Source organism: Geotrypetes seraphini, chromosome 13 (assembly GCF_902459505.1).
Source record: "Geotrypetes seraphini chromosome 13, aGeoSer1.1, whole genome shotgun sequence".
Classification (NCBI taxonomy): domain Eukaryota; kingdom Metazoa; phylum Chordata; class Amphibia; order Gymnophiona; family Dermophiidae; genus Geotrypetes; species Geotrypetes seraphini.
The window spans coordinates 80,190,303-80,213,953 of record NC_047096.1 but is presented as its reverse complement, the minus strand read 5'-3'; the positions used below and the strand labels follow the sequence as shown (position 1 = coordinate 80,213,953).

General features: G+C 43.6%; 1 protein-coding gene across 3 annotated transcripts in view; it reads left to right on the top strand.

The window, feature by feature from the left end:
- The window catches only part of SKAP1 (src kinase associated phosphoprotein 1), a 524,527-nt gene that overhangs the window by 5,809 nt on the left and 495,067 nt on the right, over positions 1-23,651 (top strand). The gene's annotated exons all lie outside the window — the stretch shown is intronic.

The window sequence follows — 23,651 nt, the reverse complement described above, 5'->3', positions numbered from 1 at the left end:
GGCCAGACGCCTAAGACTCCACCCATAGGAGGGGCCTAAAGCAACTGGGCCAATTCTGGTTCTCCTATGGGCGGGGCCTTAGGTGCTTGGCTCAATCAGGCCTGCAATTTGGAGGATGGCTGGCCGGCCGGGCTTAGGACCCGTCCGTCCAACTTAAAATAAGTTGAGAGGGAGTGTGGGGGGTGATTGGGGGGGAGGTGCGCCATGGGCAGGAGGGCCTGGGATCCCTCCTGCCCTTATTTAAGGGGGTGGGGGTCACCTTCTGGCAAGAGGGGTTGGGCTCCCTCTTGCCGGTATGGGGGAGGGTCAGGGGCTTGTACCTCGGCAGGAGGGGTTGGGCTACCTCCTGCCGATATTGTTGGGAGGGTTGTGGTGCCGGCAGGAGAGATTGTGCATCTCTCCTGCCACCATTGTTGCGGGGGGGGGGGGGGGGGGGGGGGATTCTGTAACCGGTGTTGTTTTTGACAGACGCCAGTTACAGAATCCAGCTTTTAGGCGAAGGACTGGCCCCTCCTTTGCCTGAAAGGTCTTGTTTTCGGCGTTTGGGACTTGGGCAATTTTTTGGTTGATAATGTGTTCTTAGGTTAGACGTAGTGGTGGTCTGGGCGATTAAACTGCTGAACATAGAGGTAGGTCATTCTCAGAAAAACCTCATTTTGGATGGATTTTTTTTTTTTTTTTTGAGAATGGACAATTTCACCTGCTGCTGCTTTCAGCGTTTAGGGCCTTAGGCCAAAAGGCGTTCTTTTTTTATTATGCCCCTCAATGAATCATAATCCATCTTAAGAATATAAGAATTGCCCTACTGGGACAGACCGAAGATCCATTTTGCCCAGTATTCTATTTCCAACAGGGGCCAACCGAGATCACAGGTACCTAGCAAGATCCCAAGGAGTAAAACAGATTTTATGCAGCTTATTCTAGGATCTTACTTTTGTTAATGTTTTCTACTACTACTTCTTAGCCATCCACACTAAAAGCTTCCATAAAAAGATTTGTTTTAAAAAAGCTTCTTAAAACTCCATCTCCTTGGTTAATCTTAATTGTTCAATCAAATTGTTTCACAAGTTTACCCCGGCCACTGAAATGGCCATTGACCTAGTGCAAGCATAATGCACCTGTTGAATTTCCAGATAAATACATAACCATCTCTGATCTCAAAGACCGTCGTGGGTGATACAAAGTGAAAACATTTGACAAGTACCATAACCAACATTTTGTGGACTATATGAAATTTAATGGGTAACCAATGGTCTCGCTCTCCGAGATTGAGAGCGAGACCAGAAGGCTTTGAGCATGCGCAAATGCTCAAAGCCAATCCAGCCCAGCCTAGACCAGAAGAGGGAGGATCTCCAACGCACCGCCCAGCCCAGGCCGCGCCAGAAGAGGGAGGATCTTCGGGCACCAGCACTGGTGCCAAGTCAGGGTAAAGGAAGTGTCATTGACGTGCTCGGGGAGGGGGGGGGGCAAAGCGAGTGGGGGGAGGATGCCGGTTCGCAGGGGGGGAAGCCGGATCGCGGGGAGGGGTATGGAGCAGCGTCGGATTCCTCAAGGGGGAGGAGGGAGAATCTCTGACGCACCGTCCAGCCCAGGCCGCGCCAGAAGAAGGAGGATCTTCGGGCACCGGCATTGGTGCCCAGTGGGGGTAAGGGATGTCATTGCCGTGCTCGAGGGGGGGATGTAGGATCGCGGGGGGGGGGGGGCAGACACAAGTGGGGGGATGCCGGATTGCTGGGGGGATGCCGGATCGGGAGGGGGTCACTCGTACAGCGAGGCAAGCTCGGTTTACGAGGCACCAAGTTTGCAAATATTTTGCTCGTCTTGCAAAACACTCGCAAACCGGTGCACTCGTAAACTGAGGTACCACTGTATGTCCTTACAGTTACACCTGCTGATTGCATACATAAATCAGTAGAATAATGGTATGTACATGCACATCTTCATAAGCATTATTCTTTAAAAACATTGAGGCCTGGATTCTATAAATGGTGCCTTTGTCAGTGGCCACCTTAAAAAGAGCCGCTGATTGTGCAACAGTCATGCAACAGCACCATTTATAAAATCGTGGCTTCAGAAAAGGTAGGCGCCAGAAATGCAGGCTGAAGTTTTCAAGGCCTACATTTCCAGCACCTAATTTTTACATGAATCGTGCCTACAGAAGTGCTTTACGATGCCTAATGCAACTTCCGGTGTTAGCCTCCATAGACAAGATTCCTGCACCGTTTTTTTGTTTGTTTGGGTTTTTTTTAGGCCCCAGTAGGCATCTACATTTTTCTTTTAAATGTTTTTGTTTTCTATTTTAAGCGGCATTTTCAACTAGGCACCAGTACGGCACCTACCAGTGTCTAACTTATGGTTCCGTTTATAGAATCTTTGCTTGAAATCTTACCCTGCACATACAGTATCTTGCAACTAGGCATATGCATAAGAACATAAGCATAGCGTTGGGCAGATTGGATGGACCGTTCAGGTCTTTATCTGTTGTCATTTACTATATTACTAAGACCAATGGACCATCTAGCCCACTATCCCATCTTCATGGAGGCCAATTCCCTCCTCTGCAATTGCCAATTATTTGACAAGTCCCTGTTTGCCAGTTCCCTGGTCAGATCACTACTTAGTCTCTATAACACTTACAACTTCCCATATTAAAGCTCATACAACACACCAGACTATTAAGTTTAGAGATTTTAGTAATCTCTCCTTAGATTCGATCTCCTCGGTCTTTAAATTAGACCTTTCTGATTTAAAGACCAGTCCTCTGGATGATTTCCTATCTCAATGGAATGTATCTACAAAACTGCTATTAGAGATATTAGCACCGACACAACTTAAATCCATTTCTGCATGAAAACTTTTGAATCCCTGGTTTACAGCAGAACTTGCTCTTATCAAAAAACAGCTTCGGTCATTAGAACGTAGGTGGAGAAAGGATAAAACCCAGACCAATATCGAAAAATTCGAAGAGTACTCAAGATTGTATAAATCAAAAATAAATCAGGCAAAATCAAAATATTACTCATGCCAAATCTTGAAAGCCAAAAATTCCTCTGCACTTTATTCCATATTAAAATCGGTTACGTCTACTACCAAGAAGCAAAATCAAATAACCAATACCTTACCTATTGCCCAGGAACTCACAACCTATTTTATAGATAAAGTGAATAATATCAGGAAAAATCTTACTTTGAATCATCATACAATAACAGATCAAGAACAAATTGAGCTAGGGTCACTATCCTCAAAATGCTCACAATTCAACCTACCAAATCTTATGGAGATTGAATCCCTCATTAAGACTATTAATATTAAGAGTTCCCAAGTAGATTCAATCCCCCCTTTATTCTTAAACATTACTTTGCCATTTTCGGTCCTTTCATCCTTGCCCTAATTAATGAAAGTCTTCAGCAAAGCACCATGCCAAAGGCCTGGAAGGAAATAGTTATCCGCCCTATTATCAAGGATCAAAAAATTAGTCCTGAGGATAAATCGAACTACAGACCAATCACAAATATTCCCTTCCTAGCTAAGCTGACTGAGAAGGTGGTATTCAATCAAATATCAGAATTCATAGAAAAACACAATATTTTACATCCGAATCAAACAGGTTTTAGACACAATCACTCTATAGAACACTCGCTGATTGGCATGTCTACCTCCATACTTTACTTTCTGGATCACCATCAATCTGTACTTCTGATTTCTATTGATCTTTCATCTGCTTTTGATACGATTGATCACAATCTTCTGATAGACAGACTTCAATCTATTGGCATCACAGATCAGGTTCTTTCTTGGTTTATATCATACTTTGCAGACTGTTCTTCTACTGTGTCTTAACAATTCAATTTCCGAAAGTTTTTCAACAACACATGGTATTCCCCAAGGGTCCATTCTTTCACCACTTTTGTTTAATATTTTTCTTGCACCATTGATGACTCTCTGCCAATCCATTGGTTTTAACGTATTTGCTTACGCAGATGACATTCAGCTTTTACATCCTCTTGATACTAATAATCCCCTTGAAATGATAGCAATCAATAAGAAACATGAACAGATACACTAATGGCTTGACGCTAATAGATTAGCGCTTAATGTTAACAAATCAAATGTTATGCTATTTCCCTGGAAAGACAGTTCGAAGCTCATTTTTCCCATCACTATCATGGGTACCACTCTATAGTCAATTAGCAGCATTAAGATTCTAGGGGTTATCTTTGATTATAAACTAACCTATCTCAACCACATTAGTAGCATTGTTAAATCAACCTTTTTCAGACTTTGCCAAATTCGTTCAGTTTCGCAATTTCTATGTCCAAGGTCACTTAACATTCTAATCCATTCCTTTGTAATTTCTAAAATTGATTATTGCAATGCCCTATTTAAGGGAATAGCCCAAAATGAAATCAAACGTTTATAGATTACTCAAAATGCTTCTATTAAACTTATATCGATCACATGACACCTCTCCTTAAGAAAGCACATTGGCTCCCGGATAATATATAAACTAAGTCTGTTTACACTCAAATCAAACTCCTGCTTTTATTTATAAACTACTGATTCCCTACACCTCAAATAGATTATTGAGATCGAATGAACAACATTTACTGATGATTCCCTCACTTAACATTATTAATACTCGGCAGCAATTCATTTTTTCTGTCACAGCCCCTCAAACATGGAACTCACTCCCTATTTACTTAAGGGAAGAACGCAACTTGGATAGATTTAAGAGCACATTAAAAAGCTTTCTTTTTAAGGACCCATTCTATAATTAGTAAGCTTGTCTAATGGCATTATTTCAACTGTATTTTATAGCTTCTCGGAAGTACATTGATCTTTCCCTTCCTTTTGTTTTTTCCTTTGAATGTCTTATTTACTATCAAATAACTTGTATTTCCTTTCCCTATCTTTCCTTGTGTTTTAATATGTTTGTAATGTTAGTTTATAATATATTTTGCAAGACTTAGTTTTTGTCATTTATTTTGTTGTCCCCTAAATTTTGTAATTTTATTGATATGTACATCGCTTCGAATTCTGATTAAGCGATCAATCAAATCCTTATTAAACTTGAAACACGTACCTGGCAAAAACCCAATTAATAGCAGCATTCCATGTCACCAATCCAGGGCAAGCAGTGGCTAAGTCCATAGTCTCTCTCAATAGCAGACTATGGACTTTTCCTCTAGGAACTTGTCCAAACCTTTCTTAAAACCAGCTACATTAATCACTCTTATCATATCTTCTGGCAATGCATTCCAGAGCTTAACTATTCTCTGAGTGAAAAAAAATTTCCTCCTATTGGTTTTATAAGTATTGCTCTATAACTCCATTGAATGTCCCCTAGTCTTTGTAAATCTTGATGCAGTAAAAATAATTATCCACTTGTACTTGTTCTTCACCGCTGAGGATTTTGTAGGCAGTCTGGGCAAGACTGACATTTATGTATGTCACTTATAGAATGCTATACGTTATGTTTAGATATGAACATGTCAGCTATGTGGTTGACATAAGTACTTTCACTTAAATAAACGGTGCATATTTTGCTGTTAATGCTATCATTCTTAAAAGGAAAGTATGTGCCAATGATCCTTTATAGAATAGGCTCCTACCAGATGCACAATTACCTGCTTTGTGTGTGTTCACTGAAGGGTCATTGGGCATGACTCTGGCTTTCAAAGGGCTGCATTTCAGGGACTCGTTTAAGCCCTAGCTAGATACAGTAGATTCTCAGTTAACCGGTACCCATGAAGATTGGTAGAGGCTGGATAAATGTACTTTCTGGTTGCATGAGAGTTACTATTATAAATGGACCTAACTAATACTATACCCCATACTATGCCATACCATAAACTGTTCCAGACAAACTACTGGACATTATGGTAGGCAATGCGTGGGCGTACTCGGGTTTGGCGTGCCAAGTTTACACTTAAATTTCTGCCAGAAATTTATTTTATTTTCATTTTTATTTACAATATTATAGTATTTCTGTAATATTTTTGACTGGTTGCTTAAGTTCCAGTTAACAGAGTCTACTGTAATTATTCAGAAAGAGGGAAATTTTAGAACCAGTCAATTTTTGAAAGGGAAAGTACAGATGTATTTTCCCTTCTGTGCTTGGTTGTGTATCTAATGATAAGCAGAGGTATGTATTAGAGAATGACACGGGGAAAAAATTTGTCCCCTTCACCGCCCCGTCCCTGCGACCACCATCCCTGTCACCGCCCCGTCCCCGCGACCACTGTCCCCGCCCCGTCGCTGTCACCGCAACCACTTCCCTGCGATCACTGTGCCCGCCCCGTCCCCACGACTACTGTCCACTTCCTCCTTCCTAATGTGAGGAAACATGCACGATCACGGATCGTGTGGTCCAGACGCACCCTCCCGCCCGATCGCCGCGTCCTGCCATCTTCCTCCCTCCACCTCACCTTAGGTACCTGCCAAGTCTGACTTTAATTCTTCTCCCAGCCACACACTTTCGATAAGCCACACGCACAGCTGCTTGAGCTGTTGAATCTTCTCCTCTGACCCAACTTCCTGTTTCCGGTTGCGTCAGAGGAGATTCAACAATTCAAGCAGCTGCGCACGCGCGACTTATTGAAAGCGTGCTGGCTGGGAGAAGAATTAAACTCGGATTCGGCAAGCACCTAAGGTGAGGTGGAGGGAGGGAGATGGCAGAACGTGGGATGCGGCGATCGGGTTGGGATGCTGGACCGCGCGATCCGTGCTGGCTTCACTGTGGAGACGAGACTATTCACCGCTCCACGGGGCGGTGAATGGCCTTGTCCCCATTCCCGCAGTGACCACTAATTTTCTCTTCCCATTTTGGCAGGTTACCCGCGGCTACTTGCGGCTAGCCACGGGTAACAACCACCATGTCATTCTCTAGTATGTATTAAGACTTTGCTTCAGGAGAAGCATAAAAAGATACATGTGCATGCCCACCAAGGTTTACATATTTTATACAATATGAAATGAATTCTATAAATGGTGCAAAAACAAAACAATGCTCAGTGCTATTTTATAAATAGCGCTCAAAATTAGGTGCTTATAGAATAGTACTTGGAACAGGTAAGCATGCCTAACTATAGGCATGGCCATTTGCACAAATTCGATGTAAATCATTGAGCCTAAATTAGGCGCAGATCCCTCCCTTATTCTATAACCACACACTGATCAATTCATGACCTTCCCATTTCTGCACACCCTTTTGGAACTGCGTGTAAAATTTAGGTGCAGTTCCCATGCCTAAATTTACACTCAGACCACAAGCCTAAATTTAAGCACATACATTTTAATTAAAAGCAATTAACACCAATAACTGATCATTAAGATTTCAATTATTGAAAATAATTGCCTTGATATTCAATTGTGCATGCAGATTGGGCATACGACCAAATTTGTGCACACAGTATTTAACTTGAAGAAAAGTTCTCCATCCCTTAAACTGTACCATTCCCTCGGGTTTTTGCAGCCAAATGCATGACCTTGCATTTCTTTTTCTTTTTTATTCTTTATTTAAGAATGTCTTAATACAACAATATTAGAAATCAGGAAAAAAAGGCACATAGGAAAACATAACCAACCATTATAATTATTAAACATCCTTTCAACTCCACATTAAGGGGAGAGAAGATACAGAAAACAATAAGAAAACAACAACTTACATTGGCTGGGAATTTTAAATAAACCCTTTTACGGCTTGGAGTGGATTTAAACTGATTTTTTTCCCTCAGGTTTGTTCAAAAGAAACAATTCGAATTGGCTTGGTTCCAGAAAAGTATAAGAATTATTTTCCCACCTAACCAGGCATTTAGAAGGAAACTTAATGGAACAGGAACCTCCCATTGCCAGGACTTTAGGTCTCAGCATAAGAAAGGCCTTAAGTCTAATTTGAGTCTGCCTGGAAACATCTGGGAAAATTGAAATAGATTGACTATAAAACAATACTGACTTTTTTGGGGGGAAAAAAGCCTTCATAACAATTCTCTTTTTCTCCAAAGAAGATAATGTAATTAACAAAGTAGACCTTTTACCTACACATTCATGCGTTTTTTCTAGGAAACTAGTAAGGTCTAAATGATCAGGAGAGGAAACATTGTCCATATCTCCCTCAGGATTTACCTCTCTAACACCCACAGGAATATAATAAGCCTTTGTAATATCTCTATCTTCTAGTACAATCTGCAGAATCTCCTTAAGGTAAATTTTAAAGAACTCTCTGGGAGACAGAAAATGAGTTATTGGAAAATTCAGAAGTCTCAAATTAAATGCTCTCAATGCGTTTTCCATAGTTTCTAATTTAGAATGGATCATTAAACTATCCTTAATTGCAGATGATTGTACTGACTGACATAGTTTAACTTGAGCATCAATTTTTTCAAGTTGTTTCTCCACTAAATTTAATTTAGAATCCTGTTCTTTAAATTTTTGAGAAACATCTTCAGAAAATTTAATAAAACTCTGCAAATTACTTTGCAGATTACCATCCATTTTAACAATTAATAACATAATATCTTTCAAGGTAACATCACTTCTCTCTGATATTGAAGTACTTATCGATTAATATTTAAGAGAGAGAGGAGTTACAGCAGTTAATGTATTAGACTTAACTCCTGTAGTAGAGTCCTGAGATATATTAATAACATCCTGATCTTCTTTAGACTCATGTCCTACAATCAACCTGGATTGTCCAGCCTCTGGTGATGACTCGAGTCTCCCTCCTGTCGGTTGTGGGGGAGAGGTAGGGCCCCCAGTGGATAGGGAGAAGTCTAAAAGGGAGGGTGGACCAGCAGTAATCGTTGGAGGCACTGGAATAAGATGTTTATCCATAGGGCCTTGAGTCTCTGTAGAGACCGTATGCCCCTTCACACCTCCCTTCCTGTTCCCCATCTCTATGGACAGAAATGTGTACAAAGCTCCAAAAGAGCTCTGAAGGTGCTCCAAAGGTATGTGCTCCTTTTGACACGCTCCTTCAGAGCACGCAGCTGCGTTCTGCAGAGCGGATGCTGCTGATGTACCGTCCTGTGGGAGGACCCCGCAGTCACAAGAGTAGGGCAACCGGCAAAATGTCTGAATCTCACTGGCTCTCAACTCCCGTTGTTGGGGGGAGTGGACGCTGCTGATGTGCCATCCTGTGGCAGGACCCCGCGGTTACAGGAATAGGGCAACCAGCCAAATGCCTGAACCTCACTGGCTCCATGCTCCCGTTGTTGGGGGGAGCGGATGCTGCTGATGTATCTTCCTGTGGGAGGACCTCGCGGTCATAGGAGTAGGGCAACCGGTCAAATGTCTGAATCTCACTGGCTCCCCACTCCTGTTGTTGGGGGGAGTAGACGCTGCTGATGTGCCATCCTGTGGGAGGACCCCGCGGTTACAGGAGTAGGACAACCAGCCAAATGCCTGAACCTCACTGGCTCCATGCTCCCGTTGTTGGGGGGGGGGCGGATGCTGCTGATGTATCTTCCTGTGGGAGGACCTCGCGGTCATAGGAGTAGGGCGACCGGTCAAATGTCTGAATCTCACTGGATCCATGCTCCTGTTGTTGGGGGGAGTGGACACTGCTGATGTACCGTCCAGCGGGAGGACCCCGCGGTCACAGGAGTAGGGCAACCGGTCAAATGCCTGAATCTCACTGGCTTCACGCTCCCCAACCTTGCATTTCTTAGCATTAAATCTTAGCTGAAATTTTAAATTGTGTTGATTTGTCTCCCCAAAACAGCTGCTTTGCTGTCACTGCTCCCCCAGAGAGCCCTTTGCTGTCCCTGCCCTCCTTCCCCAGAGAACCGCCCTTGTTGCTGCTGCCCTCCCATGAGAGATGCCTTGCTGCCGTTGCCACTTGCCTCCATCTGCAGCCACCTCTGAAGATGGACCTGACGTGGTCCACTGTATCCCCCCTTCCTCCCCCCTTCCCAATGGTCTGGTTTGGTTGAGTTGGGTCTTTCTCCTGCCTCTCTCCCTCTGTGGCCAGCTCTTTGTCCTTCACTCCCTTTCTCTAACCTTTCATATCTGTCGGTAATACTAATGATTAAAACAGAGCACTGCATGCTGGTTAGGTGGCTTCAGTCTCTCGTGGTCTCTTCAGTCCTTACTACACCAGAACAGGAAGTTACATCAGCTGTTCCAGTATTCCAGTGTAACAGGAACTGAAGAGGCTGCGAGAGACTGGAGCTGCCTAGCCTGCAGGCAGTGCTCTGCTTTAATCGCTATCATTGCCAGTGGCTATGAAAGGTTAGAGAGCGGACCATGGTAGGGGGGGGAGGAAGAGAGAGGTGCCTGTCCATGGGGGGAGAGAGATACCTGACCATGTGGGGGGGGAGGGAAAAGAGAGAGATATATTTGGCCAAGGGGAGGGGGAGAGAGAGATCCAATCATGGAGGAGGGAGGGAGAAGGAGAGATATCTGACCGTGAGGAAAGGAGGGAGAGGGTAGGAGCATAGGAAGATTTGCTGGGAGAAAGAGGTACAGATTGGGGTGGGGGGTAGGGTTATGTTTGAGACTGCCAGATTCTGGAAAGAGGGATGGAAAAAACAAGAGATATGGGGACGGAGGATGGAAGGAGAGAAATGATGAGCACAAAGTGGTGGGAAGAGGGAAGAGAGGGTATCCAAGGAAGGGAACAGATAAGAAAGGAAGGAAAGAGGAGGGAGATGATGGTGCCCTTGAAAGGCAGGGGAGAGAAGAGATGGAAACTAGATAGATTTGAAAAAGAGGAAGAAAAATGGCAGAAAATGTGATTGTGAAAGATAGATATAGGACAAAAAGAGGAGAAAAAAAGAGTGAATAGATAGAGCATAAGGATGCGGGACAAGATGATTAGAAAGATAAAATCACCAGACAACAAAGTAAGATTATTTTATTTTTAGATTAGTAAGGGGGATAATGGGATTTGATATATCCCGCCTTTCTATGGGACGATTAAATTGAAATGTCAGTTTTGAGAATTTATATCTGCTATATACTGTATATATGCACTAAACATGAATAAATGTGAGGGTGCACTTTATGCGATTAATTGCACAATTAAAAATTATAATCACTATTAATCAGGTGATTAAAATTCTTAATTGATGTACAGCACTAGTTTCTATATTTATAGAATTTGGGGGTTTACATGGAAACCCTAAACTAACTTCACACAACTATGCCCCCAGGAATGCCCACTGATAAATAATTATAAAGGTATGCAAAAGATTGTGGCTTACACTTTTTTATACTTGTGCCCACCATGTTACTTTTAGAGCTGGCTTTTTCTACATTCCTTAGTAGCCTGAGATTTGTATACGTTTAGAATGATAAACTTGTAAAGAGTTTTGCTAAATTTATATTAGCAAAACTTAGGAGACTCCAGGTGATATTCCTTTAAGAACATAAATGAGAGAAAAATTATTGCTTTGTTCAAATGGAGTATTTTGAGGGTGTTCTTGGAGGGTTCAGCAAAACTGACTACAAGATGAATGATCAGAGCAAACAACTTACAATAAAGTAGAGCATAACTGCCAGAAGAACAGCGTTTGAGTGCAGTGTGTTTTCTGAGCAAACATACAAAAACGGGTTTCTCTCTCTATGCTGTGGTTATTGTGGTGGACTTTCAGGAAATCATAGCCTGCAGTTACAGCAAACCTCTGTTTCAGCTAAGTAAGCTTTGTACTATGCTTCCTTGTTTTAGCTTGAACAAATTCATTTTATTTTTGCTGTAGTTTGAATTAAATAATTCTTCAGATATAATGTGTGTCATATATGGACACTACGGCATGATGAATCCTAAGACAGAAGTGTTATAATGGCCTATAAAACGCTCTGGGGCCATTTAGGTGCCTAGATGCAATGTGCTGAGTGCTACAGTGGCATCTGAGTGCCATGATTCCTTTACAGGATACTAGTGTAAATTGGCATCAATTCACCTGCTTTTTAAATTTTAGTTTATTAATGTTGATGTTGGCCCACTAACAAGATGTAGATGCTTTCTAGCATAAAGTCTGTGGGGAAAAAATGATGTAATAAGGGTCAATGTCTTTCTCTGTGTGCCTGTTTGTAGACTCCAAATAAGGAACAGAAATTGCTGTTTCTCAGCAGCAGGATGCAGTTCAGTCTCCATCGGGACTTGGTGGTGTGGAGAGTCTTCTTTTCCTAGAGTCCTCTAGTTGGGGGGCCCCTTTGGCTCCAGAGCTTAACCCAGATGGTTAAGTAAGCCCTACAGAAAGACACTAGCTCCTCTCTTAGTGGTGTGACCCCTGGGGGCTTGGAGGAGGGGACCAGCAAGGGCCCCATTTTCAGATTAAAGTGCTGCAAAGGTGAACTGAGCATTTGAACATAAGAATTGCCAAGCCCAGTATCCTGTTGCCAACAGTGGCCAAGCCAGGTCTCAAGTACCTAGCTAGATCCCAATTAATAAAACAGATTTTATGCTACTTATCCTAGGAATAAGCAGATTTCCCCAAGCCATCTCAATAATGACCTATAGACTTCTCTTTTAGGAAACTATCCAAGCTTTTTTAAACCCTGCTAAGCTAACTGATTTCACCACGTTCTCTGGCAATGAATTCCAGAGTTTAATTATACATTGTGTGAAGAAATATTTTCTCTGGTTTGTTTTTAATCTACTACTTAGTAGCTTCATTGCATGCCCTCTAGTCCTAGTATTTTTGGAAAGAGTGAACAAGCAATTCACATTTACCCTTTCCGCTCCACTCAGTATTTTATAGACTTCTGTCATATCACCCCTGAGCCACCTCTTATCCAAGCTGAAGAACCCTAGCCACTTTAGCCTCTCCTCATAGGTAAGTTGTCCCAAACCTTTTATCATTTTTGTCACCCTTCTCTGTACCTTTTCTAATTCTACTATATCGTTTTTGAGATATGGTGACCAGAACTGCACACAGTATTCAAATTGCGGCCGTACCATATATCGATACAAGAACATTATAACATTTTCATCTTTGTTTTCCATTCCTTTCCTAATAATTCTTAACACTCTTTTTGCTTTCTTAACAGCCGCTGCACATTGAGCTGAGGGTTTCAACGTATCATCGACAATGACACCTAGATCCTTTTCCTGGGCAGTGACTCATAACACAGAACCCAGCATCACATAACTATAGTTCAGGTTCCTTTTTCAAAGACTCATCTCTTTGCACTTGTTCACATTAAACATCTTCTGCCATTTTGATACCCAGTCCTGCAGTCTCACAAGGTCCTCTTGCAATTTTTCACAATCCTCTTACATAACAATTTTGAACAACTTTGTGTCATCAGCAAATTTAATTATCTCACTAGTTATTCCCATCTCTAGATCATTGATAAGAACATAAGAATAGCCCTACTGGGTCAGACCAATGGTCCATCAAGCCCAGTAGCCCGTTCTCACGGTGGCCAATCAAGGTCACTAGTACCTGGCCAAAACCCAAAGTGTAGCAATATTCCCTCCTGTCTCGGCCAACTCCACCAGGCTACAGGGCAAGCAGTGGCTTCCCCCATGTCTTTCTTAATAACAGACTATGAACTTTTCCTCCAGTAACTTGTCCAAACCTTTCTTACAACCAACTACGTTATCTTTTTTTACCACATCCTCTGGCAATGCATTCCAGAGCTTACCGTTTATACTCGAATATAAGTTGATCCAAATATAAGTCGAGACCCCCCTTTCCCTCCCAAAAAGGAGGAAAAATAGTTGACTCAAATATAAGTCGGGTGGCTTAATATTCAAGTCCCCTGCCCTGTCAGGCTCTGCACCCAGCCTCCTTTCTGCCAGGCACAGCACCCAGCACTCTTCCCTCCCTCCCCTGTCAGGCATTGCACCTACCTCCCTTTCTGCCAGGCACAGCACCCAGCACCCTTCCCTCCCTCCCCTGTCAGGCATTGCACCTACCTCCCTTTCTGCCAGGCACAGCATCCAGCACCCTTCCCTACCTCCCCTGTCAGGCATTGCACCTACCTCCCTTTCTGCCAGGCACAGCATCCAGCACCCTTCCCTACCTCCCCTGTCAGGCATTGCACCCAGCTTCCTTTCTACCAGGCACAGCACCCAGCACCCTTCCCTCCCTCCCCTGTCAGGCACTGCAGCCAGCCCCCTTTCTTCCCTCCCCCATCAGACTCTGCACCCTCCTTACCTTCCAGGCACTGCAGTCTGCCGCACTCCCTGTCCTAGCCTCAGGCTCATACCTCTACTGATGATCATCGGTGGAGGTGCAGCGGGCAGGAACAAACTTTCCAAGTTCCTGCCCCGCTGTTAACTGGCTGCCTGTGAGTGTCTTCGGCCACTGAGAAGAAGCACAAGCAGGTGCGCGATTTTGCGCTGCTGCTCAGTGCTGAGCGGCCTCCTTAATGGTTCCTGCAAATTCTCGGAAACCAGTGTCATATCTTTTAAAATTTGCTCAGTAGTTGGCATAGATAATTTGCAATCTTTAAAATCATCCTGCTCTGAATTTAAGGAAACCTGGTCTACTGTGGACTGTATTGCAATCTCACTATCAAGATGCTCTGTCTTTCTTTTTATGATGATATCTTTTAAAGATACCTTGTCTTGAACCATGCTCTTATGAGCAACTGCAGTCTTCCCCCATTTCTAGTTAAAAGCTGCTTGCTCTATCTCTTTTATAAAATGTTGACGCCAGCAGCCTGGCTCCACTGCTATCTGTGCCCTAATCTGATCTAATACTCTGAAATGCAGCCTAATTTACTAATCTAGACTAAAACACTTTATATAAACCCTAACAGAGACTCTAAAGGCTACACTATTACCTAAACTGACTTTGCTGAAAAAGAAGAGTATTGAACTAAAAAAGATAAGGACAATGACATAACCTCCTGAAGCCAAAGTTTTACCTTTTCCCAAGTTTGAATGATAGCAGGTAAGATATTCTAATGGAGTTTTTCTTCCCCTTAGCAGATCCTCTCTCAGCTCCTAGAGATCAGTGTAGCTGTCTAAAGGAAGGAAAATTATCAGGTAAGACAATTTTTCCTTCCTTAGAGTCAGCTCCACTGTTCTGCACAATTGGTATGTACTGAAGCAGATTTACTGGGTGGGGGAGACCCCTCAAATGACAGCTCTGCCAAAGTTTGAGTAGCTAACATATCCAACCTGTGATGCTTAGCAAATGAATGGAATGGAATGAAGTGATAACCAAGTCACTGTCCTACAAATCTCTTCAAAAGCCATGGACTGGACTTCCGCCCAGGAAGTTGCCTGAACCTTCGTGAAATGGGCCCTCAGTCACCAAGGTACCAAACAATTCTTGCAGATGTAAGTGGTTGCAATAGTGGCCTTGATCCACCATGCAATGGAAGCCTTAAAGGCCACCTTGCTTCTCCTCGGGCCATGAAAAAGAACAAAGAGATGATTAGAAAGGTGAAAATTATTTGTTTCCTTTAGATACCAGAGCAAAGTTCTCCATAAAGGAAGGCATGTAGACCTCCTGATAGAGATACCATCTTTGGCAAAAAGGAAGGGACTGTAGAAAGGGAAACTAAATCCTCTGAAAGAGAGTTACAGATCTTAACAGGACAGAGCTTGATACTTGGAAACTCTGTGAGCTGAGGTGATGGCTTCTAGATAAACCATTTTGAGAGTAAGGTCCTTGTGGAAGCTGAGCACAGGGGCTCAAACGGAGCCTTGGCCAGCACCTGGAGGATCAGACTGAGGTTCCACAATGGAAAAGCTGGGTGGGAGAATGTGGTGAAATTAGTTAGCTTAGCGGGGTTTAAAAAAGGTTTGGATAATTTCCTAAAATAGAAGTCCATAGGCCATTATTGAGATGGCTTGGGGAAATCCACCACCAGTAGTAAAAATGTGCAATATTCTTACCTTCCCATATATATTTTTTTATTTTTTAAATAAGTTTTAAGGATATTCAGATAGTTGCTGTAATCTTCAATAATTGCTTTTAAAAGAACTGCTAGATCGTCATACAATCCTTAAGCCAGGGGTGTCCAATGTCGGTCCTCGAGGGCCGCAGTCCAGTCGGGTTTTCAGGATTTCCCCAATGAATATGCATTGAAAGTAGTGCATACAAAGAGATCTCATGCATATTCATTGGGGAAATCCTGAAAACCCGACTGGACCAGTGTTCCCTCTAAGCGGGCGGGTGTTGTGAGCAAACTTTTTTCACCGTGAGCCAAAAATATCGGGCGCCAGCAAGTTATGAGCCAACTCGCCCGATTCTCCTCTCGCCGCCCTGCCATCTGCCGTACGCCTCTTCCGATCGTGCGCTGTGACGAGAAACGTGTGCGCTGCGATGTAATATTTTGTGCGCCAGCGCACGCCAGCGCAGCTTAGCGGGAACACTGGTTCAAATGGTTTTATTTATTTCCCCAAATTTATTTTTGTTATACGCATTGAAAATATTTGATATTGCGTTTAAATCAAAATCTCAATAAACTTGAAACGAGTGCCCGTGAGATTGTGGGAGGGTTAAATACTCAAAACTTAGAAGTTTTTGCTACGCCAGCTTTCTGGTATCTTTACATACAGTGGCGTACCTAGCATATGTAACATCCGGGGCCCATCATTTTTTGGCACCCCCCCCCCATCTGTAAGAAAAACATGATTTTTAGTAACAAACCACACGTCACACATGAGTACCTAGGAAAAGGCAGCATCTTACATATTGCAGTGAGCAGTACATCAATACACCCATTGTAAAACTAAACAAGCCAGACCAGCACAGATCAATCCTACACCGTCAATCCTAACAGAAAACCATGTCTTTCGAACACACAGAACACAGAAAACACCTTCGCCTAGTAAGGAATATGTAATCACAAACTAACCCCTCCCTCTTTTACAAAACTGTAGTGTGGATTTTAGCTACGGAGGTAACAGCTCTGATGCTCATAAAATTCTGAGCATCAGAGCTGCTACCACCAAGGCTGGTGCTAAAAACGCTTCACAGTTTTGTAAAAGGGGGGATAAAATAAAAATACATAGACAAAGGTTAAATTGAACCAGCAAGAAGCTGGACTCTGCATACAATGCTTCACAGAAACAGTGACACATGTCTCCTAAAGCAATAAATAAATAGAAATTTTTTTCTACCTTTGTCTTCTGTGGTTTCTCCTTTCCTCATCTTCTTGTAACTCTCTTCCTTCCATCCACTGTCTGCCGTCTCTCTTCCCCTATATGGCATCTTCTCTCCTTCTATGCCCCTTCCAGAAACTGTATGCCTCCCCCTTCCATCTCTCCTTTCACCCCATTGGTCTGGCATCTCTCTCCTCGCCTTCCCTCTCCCACACCTCTCCTCATAGTCTGGTATCTCCCCTTCCCTGATTCTCTGGCATCTCTCTCCTTTCCTTTTCTTCCATCTTTCGCTCCCCCTCCATGCTCTCACATCTCCCCCTTCCTTTTCCCTTAGACTGGCATACCTTCCTCCTACGCTCCAAGCCCTGGCATCTCCTTTAATTCCCTCCCTCATCTTCCTTCTCCCTCCAGCTGGGTACCGCAACACTCTTCCCTGCAGCTCTGCACTTCCCCACAATTGCCATGCTTCGGTTCCTCTTCTTCCTTCCTTCCTCCCCCCCCCCCCCCGCGGGACCCTGCGGCACCATCAACTCTTACTCCCTCTAATGTCGGCCCTGCAGCTCCAGACTTCCTCGCACCTTCTCCCCTCCCCCTTTGGATCGCTATTATTTTAAATGTTATAGCCGCGGAGCTGTATCCATCAGTGGAGATGTCTAACCTCGGCCTGCCCCGGAACTCTTACTGCAGCAGACGCCCGTCTAGGCAGGAACAGGAAGTCACTGTTGCAGTAAGAGTTCCGGGGCAGGCCGAGGTTAGACATCTCCATTGATGGATACAGCTCCGCGGCTATAACATTTAAAATAATAGCGATCCAAAGGGGGAGGGGAGAAGGTGCGAGGAAGTCTGGAGCTGCAGGGCCGACATTAGAGGGAGTAAGAGTTGATGGTGCCGCAGGGTCCCGCGGGGGGGGGGGGGAGGAAGGAAGGAAGAAGAGGAACCGAAGCATGGCAATTGTGGGGAAGTGCAATCCCCCCAATGCGTCCCCTTACCTTACCGACGCGTGTGTGCGCTGTGAAGAGAAACTTTGCGCTGCGATGTAATATTTTGTGCGCGAGCGCAGGCCAACGCAGCTTAGCGGGAACACTGGACTGGACTGTGGCCCTCGAGGACCGACATTGGACACCCCTGCCTTGAGCTTTATTTTTTCTTTCCTTATGTAAAATGTGCTTCAATAAATTAAATACAAATTTTTAACATTATTAACCACTCAACTAAAGCGCTGCACTTATCTTTTTGTCTTCTTGTGGCTTTAGTTTACATTTCTGTTTTGTCGGCTGGGGACTTCTGCTGACATGTTTCGCCAAACTGACTTTTTCAAGGCAGGCCCCATCTAAGTTAGCACTCGCACATCTATGCCCGATCATGCCCAGGGAAGGTAATAATAATGCACATTTTTACTGTTGATGGTTGAATACATTGGTTCAATTAAAATGCACGCTAGCCAGATTGTTTGTGCTTGTTGGGGAAATCTACTGCTTATTCCTAGGATAAGCAACATAAAATCTGTTTTACTACTTGGGATCTAGCTAGGTACTTGGATTGGCCAATGTTGAAAACAGGATACTGGGCTTGATGGACCTTCAATCTATCCCAGTATGGCAATTCTTATATTCTTATTCACTCCTTGGAAAACTTCAGTCTGGGTCTCTGGGTATGCTCTAAGCTTTCCTTTTCGGTATTAAAAAAAAAAAAAAGAAAGAAAGAAAAGATGATTAATAGTCTATCCACACACCTTGCAATTAGCAGCAATACAGGTTCCCCTGATATTGCTGTGTTCTGGAATATGCAGGGTAGCGAGTTCCACTCTGTGGTGTTATGCTCGCTTGATTTTCATTGCAGCTGCAGTGGTTGATGGGGCATGGGTGTATTACAAAAATGGACCTTCTGTTACTTAGGAAGATGCATACTGGATTGTTTCAGGGAGCACCATTGGTTTATACTGGTGAGATCATAGGTAGAATTCAGTTTTCTCTACCTCTTCCTGCTGGTAGGAAGGAATAACACCCATTTGTTCAGAGCAGTGTAGCTGACTAAAGGAAAGAAAATTTTCAGGGAAGATATAATTTCTTCATATGGCATTGAAAATTTATGCTTGTATGTGTAATTAATTATATACTCTAATATACTTATATACTCTAATATAAGTCGATTCGAGTATAAGACGAGGTACCCTTTTAACCCCAAAATAGGAAGAAAAAAGGTTGACTCAAATATAAGACCCGGGGGGGGGGGGGGTTGCTAATATTCATGTGTCCTGACAGGATCTGTGCCCTGCCCCCTCCCTCCCTCCCCTGCCAGGTTCTGCACTCAGCCCCCCTCCCTATCATGCTGTGCACCCAGCCTCTCCCTCTCTTACAGGCTGTGCATCCAGCCCACCTCACTGCCCTGTACCCTATCCTCCCTCTCTCCCGATGTCCTGCAGGCCTTCACCAGGCCTGCCATATGACATGGTGAGCCAGAACAGGAGGGATCCCTTCCGTCTTCTGTCAGACTCTGCCGATTTTTTTTTTTACCTCCCTCCCATCTCCCCCATGTATCTTTTAGAAATGCCTAGTGGTCCAGAGGTGTGCCAGACAGGAATGAGCTTTCTGAGCCCCTTCCTGAATGGCCACCTCGAGTTCTCGCTGCCCAGCTGTGAGAGCTCATGATAACCATTCAGCAAGTGGCTCAGCACCAGACAGGAGCAAAGAAAGGTTGTTTATGCCCAGCACACCGCTGGGCCATGAGAACTCAAGGCAGCCATTCAGGAAGGGGCTCAGTGCGGGGCTGGAGCATGGAAAGCTCGCTCCTGCCTGGTGCACTGCTGGACCACCAGGGATTCAAAAAGGGACGCGAGGGGAGGCAGGAGGGAGGTAAAAGAATTTGCAGAGTCCACCAGAACAGGAGATGGGAGGGATCCCTCCTGTCTTGGCAAACACCACTAGGCTATATGGTAGGCCCAGCGGAAGCCTGTAACAAGTCCGGAAGGGGTGGGGGGTGGGCGACCCGAATATAAGCAGAGACCCCCATTTTTGGGCCTTTTTTTGGCCCCAAAATCTTGGTTTATATTCAAGTATAAACAGTATATTATGCTCTACTTCTGGAAGGCCCCCAAACATACCCTTTCCTAGTTCTGCTAGACCAGTCCAGACCGAGTGGGTTATGTTATCCAGCCAGCAGACAGAGGCAGAGAATGCTGACTTTCAGTAATGTTTTCACCAGTATAGGGATTGGTGTGGCCCTGGAGCCTCTTTATCCTGTGCTTCTAACAGATGGTTGCTGCTTAGACTGGTGCAGCAGGATTATCCTTGTAGTTCTAGCTGTCTTGGGTAGAGGTTATGATCAGTTGCTCAAGGTTGACTTCCAGTGGCCTTGTCATAGCTTTCAGGGATTAGTCTATGGACCTTTAACCTGATGGAGTATGTGGCTGTTCTCCCAGGCTAGGCAGACTCTATCATGGTCAGGCACTGGTGGCCTTACAGAGCTCTTGCAGAGATGGTGAAGAAGATGCTTCTTAGAGGGGGCCTGCCCTTTCTTCCTCCTTTGTCCCCTTATTCCTTTCGATTACTGACCCAGGCTGCCTGTGCTTTTGTTTTCCCTGATAAAGTAAAAAACAAAAATGGGGGGAGGGGGATTATATGCAAAAAGAAAGCAATTACTGTAGGGCTGTTACAGAAAGGAATTGTCAGTTTGGATTTGTCAGTTTTGATGGTGGCTTGAGTGGAGGAAGTCAGTCGAGGCTGTTGCAGTGAATGCCAGTTGGCCGGTTCAATGGATGTATGTGCTATTTGCATTAGGGCTGTCAGGGCCACCTGGTGCTGCAGCAGGGGCAGCTTGGTAGGCTCTACTTTGCGGACAGAAGCAGCGGCTTTTTGTCATCTCTTTTTTTAATTTTATTTTTACTAAGGTCACCAATTTTCATCTCTAGGGAGGTGTGGGTAGTGAAAGTCAGTGGAGCTGATTTCCTGCTGGTGGGAACATGGCCATATTAAGCTATGCTGCATATCTACTGTGCTGTGTCAGGGGATACTTTACTGCTTCATAGAGCCTTGCTGGGTTATATCCCATGCAAGATATATGATGGCAGCTAGGGAACGTTTAGAGAGTCCCCTTCCACCTCTCATTCTCCACATGGTTGGCTCTAGAGTAGTGATTCTCAAACCTATCCTGGAGGACCACCAGCTACTTGGGGTTATATCCCTAATTAATAAGAATGAGAGAGATTTTCATATAATGAAGGTGATAGGCATGCAAATCTCTGCAATGCGTATTAATTAAGGATATCAATGGAGGTTGTCTAACCAGTTTTACATTCAGGTATTCAAACATTTTTCCCTATCTGTCCCAGTGGGTTCACAATCTATCTAACATACCTGGAGCAATGGAGGCTTAAGTAACTTATTCAGGGTCACTAGGAGCAGTGTGAGGCTTGAACGCACAACCACAGGGTGCTGAGGCTGAAGCTGTAACCACTAAGCCACTCCTCCCTCCTCCAATTGGATGGTGGTCCCTCAGGACAGGTTTGCAAACTACTGCTCAAGAGCACTTAAGCCTCAAGTTAGTTTTCAGTGGTTTGAGTTGACGCCAAAAGTGTCATCATATCTGATGTCAGCGAATGGGGGGGGGGGGGGGTCTTATGAAGTGCTCTTGGGTGCAGATGAGTTTGTCCTCCTGCTTTGGAGTAGGCAGTCAGGGTAGGGGCTGGTTGGGTGATATCCAAGCAAACAGGTCTCTAGAGGTGAAGTATCATGACATCTGGGATTTGGCCCCTATACTTGCCATATGATAGTGAGCCATTGGTCTATGCAGACTTTATTCTGGTGGCAGCATGTAGTTTTTAGTTTTCCAGTACCTTTAGTTGTAGGAAGGTCTTTGGCAGTTGGAATCATGCTTTTTGACCTTATTTTTGGGTAGATTTCTTGTACTGTATGTTCTTTCTCCTTGGACAAGCAGTATGTAATCAGCTACACAGTAACATATGAGCTAGGTATCGGAGCCTAAAAGAGCTTCAGAAAGCTACCTGGGCATGCTTCAGGGCTCCTTCTCGCACAACCATTGCTTCTTCATTTCTCCCTTTTCATCTGCTGATTGAAACAGTATCGGGTTCATTTTCCGGAAGATAATTTGAACTAAATAAGAGAGACAAGAATCTGACAAAACACGCAGTGGGCACAAGGCAGAATTTGCAAAACTCTTGTTACCGATACACAAGAATGTCTAAGCATATACTACCAATGGAGTCCTAGTTACTTAAAAATGTTTTCAGCTGTGCCTGTTCTATTGCCACTAAAATTAAAAAACCAAAAAACCCTCCAATGCATCAACTCTCTTTAGGTTTTCACGCCTGACTAAGCGGCAAATGCTTATTGAAGGTTCTTCAACTGTGGTAAGTAGCAGGAACTCTGGGATGCAATATCTATCAGCTCTGACCGGGTTTTTAGTCATAGGCTTCTCTGGACACAATGAATTGGAGTGGTTTGTATGTATCTGCCACTAGCATACCGAACATTTTCAGTTTTAAGCTTTTCTCAATAAATTACTTGCAAGACATGAAGAGCGGTGTTGAAAGAAAAAAATATATATATAATATTCATTCCCCGAAGATCTGTGCCCCACAGCTAACGAGGTACTTTATCATCTAAACGATGTTACACTGTCTCTGTTCAAATTAATAGCTGACTAAGCATATACACGACCTTCAGTGCCACCACAAGTAAAAGGTAATCCCACAGAGCCTATCATGCCAACATCAGTACCAACTCTGTTCAGATCATTCAATGATTTTTGCTTTCTAAGAGTGGAGCTAGAAATGTTAAGAGCACTTTAAGCAAGCAGCCTCACTCAGGTTCCTTTAGGGCAATAGTCAGAGCCATTCTAAGCCAATACTATACTCATAAGAAATCGGAGAATGCCTTCCTATGGGAAACAACTGAACTTCCTGCTGAAGTAAGATGATGGTATGCAGCTAGTTTCTCTCATTCACTGCATGTCAATAAATTCAGATGCTGACAGGAATAGGGTAGAGCCTTCCCTGCAGTTTTTGATATTTGATAAACCTCACCAAGCGGTACCCAGAACATACACAAAGCTCTCACTTATTTTTCCAAATCGGAGTTCAAGCCACTCCAACAGAAATAGAGTTGTTGAGCAACACTTCATATGTAGATTTTGATATTTGATTATTGTAGAATTTTACGTATTTAACTGTTATAGAATTTTATGTATTTTCTATTTTTGAATGGAGTTCTTTTCTAAATTGTTTTGAAATATAAATTGTAAACCGCTTGGATCCTTTTTTGGCTATTATGCGGTATATAAAGTTTTTAATAAACAAACATAGATTGCAAGATATAAAATTGCAAGTGTTCTCCCTGTTGTAGGCACAAGAATGCCGACAGGCTAGTCTAATATCATAATGGCAGGACTATGAACAGCATGATTTATATACAGCATCCTTTCACAATTAAAAAAAGTTTTATCTTGAGAACGAGCAGGATGTGGATATCCAGACTGATGGGTGATGTCATCTGATGGAACTCAGTGCAGAAATTGCTCCCCAGCGAACATTCCAGCAGCCTTTGAGAGCAGTTCACTGTGCATGCACACAATTTCCTACCTACTGCCACTGCATGGGACCAGATCAATTTTATATTTTCCA